Source organism: Protopterus annectens, chromosome 7.part1 (assembly GCF_019279795.1).
Source record: "Protopterus annectens isolate FY-2018-M chromosome 7.part1, PAN1.0, whole genome shotgun sequence".
Lineage (NCBI taxonomy): Eukaryota > Metazoa > Chordata > Ceratodontiformes > Protopteridae > Protopterus > Protopterus annectens.
This window is the reverse complement of record NC_056740.1, coordinates 376,659,920-376,664,390: the sequence shown is the minus strand read 5'-3', so window position 1 is coordinate 376,664,390 and position 4,471 is coordinate 376,659,920.

Genomic DNA, 4,471 nt, shown 5'->3' with positions numbered 1-4,471 from the left:
ATCCCCACACATGGCAGTTGTGGATGTTTTGTGTGTGTTTCTATGTCTGTGTTGCGTGCAATGCATTTTAGGCTAGTCACACTCAGTACAATTCAAATGCCCTACTTTGGCAATCCTGCTGATGTCATTCACTGTGAAATACACCTTTGGGGAAAAAGTACTCCAGTAATCTCCGTGGGACATCCTGTAATGGCATAGTGTAGTGTAATATACTAGTTAGGTAAGAGTTCTAATCCCATACATGACAGGTGTGTGTGTGGGTGTCTGCGTTTGTCATTCATAAACTGTGTGGAGGTGGTTGTGAGTGTATACAACTGGACTCAATGTGGAGCGGGTTTTGCAAACTTCTTATATGGTGGGCCAAGTATATATCACAATGTCCACCGTACAGGGATAACAGATGTGAAATAGCTGAGAGGCAGGGGTGCAAATCCATGCCCCTAGATGTGACATCTATGCCAGCTGAACAATGTTAGCAATCCTTGTATTACCCAGGGGACACTCTCAACCCATGTCTCATACACACACACTTGCCTAGGCAAAGCTGCTATGTTGGTAGTACCCTGCATATTGCCCACTGATAGTAACCATGGTGTGATTGCAGTGGGCTACAGAGGGCATGGCACCCTGCCCATCAGTCCAATAGGCATGTACATGCCAACAGTGCACCTCCCCCATGTTTCCCACTGGACACCTGCAACACCTGTGGTGCCATCAAATGTGACCCACAAAGGACATACCATGCCTGAAACACAAGCCCTGTATGGACAGATGCCACCAACATCTGGGAATACTGGTATCATGCTATCAATGTAGGTGCAGGGTAAACCTGCTGTCCATTACCAGTTCCCGCCACATGAGGCCAGGACTGGCACATCTGATGATAACAATCTGTGTACACAACATGGGCCAGACACCTCAGGTACAGTTCCACATGTCACTGTACATGCATGTGGGAGGTGTGCACATCCCAGACACTGACCATATCATGGACTAAGGAACACATACATAGCAAGCAATGCACAGCATTAGCCACATGCAGTAGTCACCCAGGTGACTGGATGGTGAATACAATACTCACCTGTGTGGGCATCTCCAAACACTACACCCCTGAGCCATATTGCAGACCATTGTCATGTGGCCTGATGCCAAGGTATACCCATCACCTAGCCTTGTATAGCCATGTGGCACCGTCGACCACAACACACCCGTGAAGCAGTGCACCCATGCATGTCAGTACTGGCACCCATGTCTGTGTGTGTGGTGTATGATGCATATGACCACATTCACAATCACTATAACCCCCATTGGCATACTGAAGCATGCTGCCTGATATCAGACACGTCCACATACCCCTTTGCACATATAACCTCCGTATGACCCCTGTGGTGCATATGATACCTGCACAGTACTGTGTTGTGGCAATCCCACTAGTGATGAGTTGTATTCCTGGCCCTGCCAAGTGTGTCAATGTGTGTGCATCCCTGTGAGAGTGTGGCTGTGTTGACACTGACACCTGTTCATGTGGACAGGCATGTGTACTACACCTACCACATAACTACCTGTTAGAAAAATATGTATTAATGTGTGTATGCTTAATACCAATTAATAATCAAGTAGTTTAATATGCTTTTCATTCTATTTTTCATGCACTGTATTTTATACAAATTGAGTTTCATACAAGACTGAAAAAGATGCTTTTTGAAAACTGTAGTATGCCTTTTGAAACTTGCAAGCTGCCCTCTGACCTAGTAACTGCTAGCACAGCAATATTCTTGTTTATTCCTTGTGGAAATGTACTTGAGAAGCAGGTGTTTATCTGCTAGGTCAGAAGCAAATGAATGAACAATGCCTTATGTTATAAATGTGATGATTTCAGACAAGCAGCTCTGTCCAGAGGAGCGGAACTTCTGCAGCTGTAGTAACTTAGAGATAAAGTAGACAAAGGATTATTAGAGAAATGAACTGCTAGCATTGTGCTTGATTTAGCCATAGTATCTTGAATGCAATATAACATGTATCTAACTGAGAGTAACCAAGGCCATGTTGTTTTCCTCAGGAAGTTTCACATAAAAATTGATAAATCAGCAGAAATTCATGGGAAAAATGGTCAGCAGATGATGATGAAAGGTGGTAATCTGTTACGTCAGCTTGGTAGGCCATGTCTAAGTTAATGAATGTATAAAAATGAAAGTATTTCCTGTTTCTAGTTAGACAAACTCTGTATTAGCACATTTTTGTCTCCTTGCTGCAAGATTAAAGTGCCTTAACCTGAACCTACCGTGTTTTGATCATTTTTAAAGTATATTTTTTCTTTGACACTACCATATCCTGTTGCAGATGTCACTCACCATCACATATACGTTCTCAGGGCTCCCCAACATGTAACCTATGTGGTGCATCCATTAACTGCATGGACATGTGATAGCACTACATAGTCATCAGGGGTTTGATACCCTGTACTGGTAGGTGTTTGACACAAACATGCTTACGTTTTACTTCCCTACCCCTCCCTGGCTTTTCTGTGCCCCTGTCTGCCTCTCTCACTCCCTCTTTGGCGGATGTGGAGACTTACACCTGCATTGCTTAGGCAGCAGCATGTGTATTTTAAGTGATGCTCAGGATCAGGTGATGGTCTCTGCATGAATTGCAGCCCTCCACTAGTTGATTGCATGTGGAACAAATGTGGTAACATTCCCATAGCTGATTGCATGGAAACACACACCAATATGTAGGAACATCATGTTGGTGTTGGGCCTTTCATTCACTGTGAGCAGGAACTCGATCTGTTGTTTGGCAAACGGCATCTCAGATGGATTGGGGATTTACCTCTAACAACATACACTGTGGAAACAGGCCAACACACAGGAGGGGGATGTGCCTGACCTGACTGCAAACTATAACTGCTGCTATACTGCATTTGGAGTAATGTTGGCTTAACATGGTGTGTGTGGGTATGGCTGTCCTACATGTTTTCATACCTGCCATGTCAGTGCTATGTTTATGAGGGAACACCCATTTGTAGGGTAATCTGCAGACTGGCCAGTGTGTGGTGCCTTTTGTTTCAGGTTTTATCCACAGAGCACCTATCTGTGAACTGCAGAAGGTAGTGTGAGGATTGCAGTCTGTAGATGGTGACAGCTGTGAGAGTTACTGACTTCATGTCCCTCACAGGACATATGGTGCAACAAACCCTGTTACAACAGTAAATATATGAGGTTATCACAGCAACAAGTCAATATTGGATCTGTGTATGTGCCTCCAGCCACAACCCTGTCAACCTTTGTACATATGTCATGCAGTAAGGGGTGCATATGTGCTGTACACCATAATTAGTGACATCATATCTGATAACAAGCCAGTGATGTATAGTAGGGGTTATATTTGATGATATGACCTGAACATTCTGTGGTTGTGTGTACAGTACTGAGGTCTGTGTACTTATGGTGATTGTCGGCTGTGTGTGTATTGTTAATATGTACCTTGGCCTGTGTACAGACTGTGGTAGATGTCACTGTTCTTGGTCCTTTTCTATCTGATGTTACATGCTGCTCCACTGTATGTTACCCTATCAGCTGACAGGTTTGTAGGGCCATACACGCACATGTCCCATACCACAGATAGGCATTGGAGCACACTGTGTAGCTGCTCAGTATATGTAGGGTTAGTGTGTGAGTGGCACATATGAGGTTGGTGTTGAGCAGATTGTCCATATACTGTAATAATATGTTAGCATACCATATGTGGCTGTGGCTATGTTCACATTGGTTGTGGTTATGCACTTTCACACAGGTGTATGTAACTCTGTGCTGTGGCATGCCTCTAGAGCCTGCTATATATGCAGGTACATATGCATTCCCCCATAGAAAATGTAGGCCAGTGTTGAGCCAGTCTGCCTGTAGCCTACACAGTGCTTTGTTACATGCCTAGCAGCTTAGTGGACTTACCCAGTGAGATATAATGTCCAGATACTTGCCAGATGTACTGCTGCTGGGCCACCATAACAGTCATGTACGTCAGACAGAGCAGCGGGATGCTGTACAGATGTATGTCAATATCTAGTGGGTAGTATGTGGCCATGGCACCTCTGTACCAGTGGTTATTATGTGGCAGGACAGGCAGGGATGTGTGAATGCATAACCTATGGGGGCACATGTATATGAGTAATTACATGTTATACCCATCTACATGGCTGTTAACATCCACATTGTCAGGACTGGTCCACATGTCTTGCACTAAGGGGTTATGTGTATACCTCTGGACTGTCCAGGGTGTGTCAGACTGTCCACATATCTTGGCCATTATCTCTGCTGTAGTCCACAGGAGCATTACGTGCTAGCAGTGGTACTGTACTATGATGTCCTTAGGATGTCTGTCAGTAGCCAATGGCACACATGTTAAAAGCGGATGTGACCCCCCCACACACACCATGTCTGTGAAGACACTCCCTATTACAGTAGCAATAGTCTAC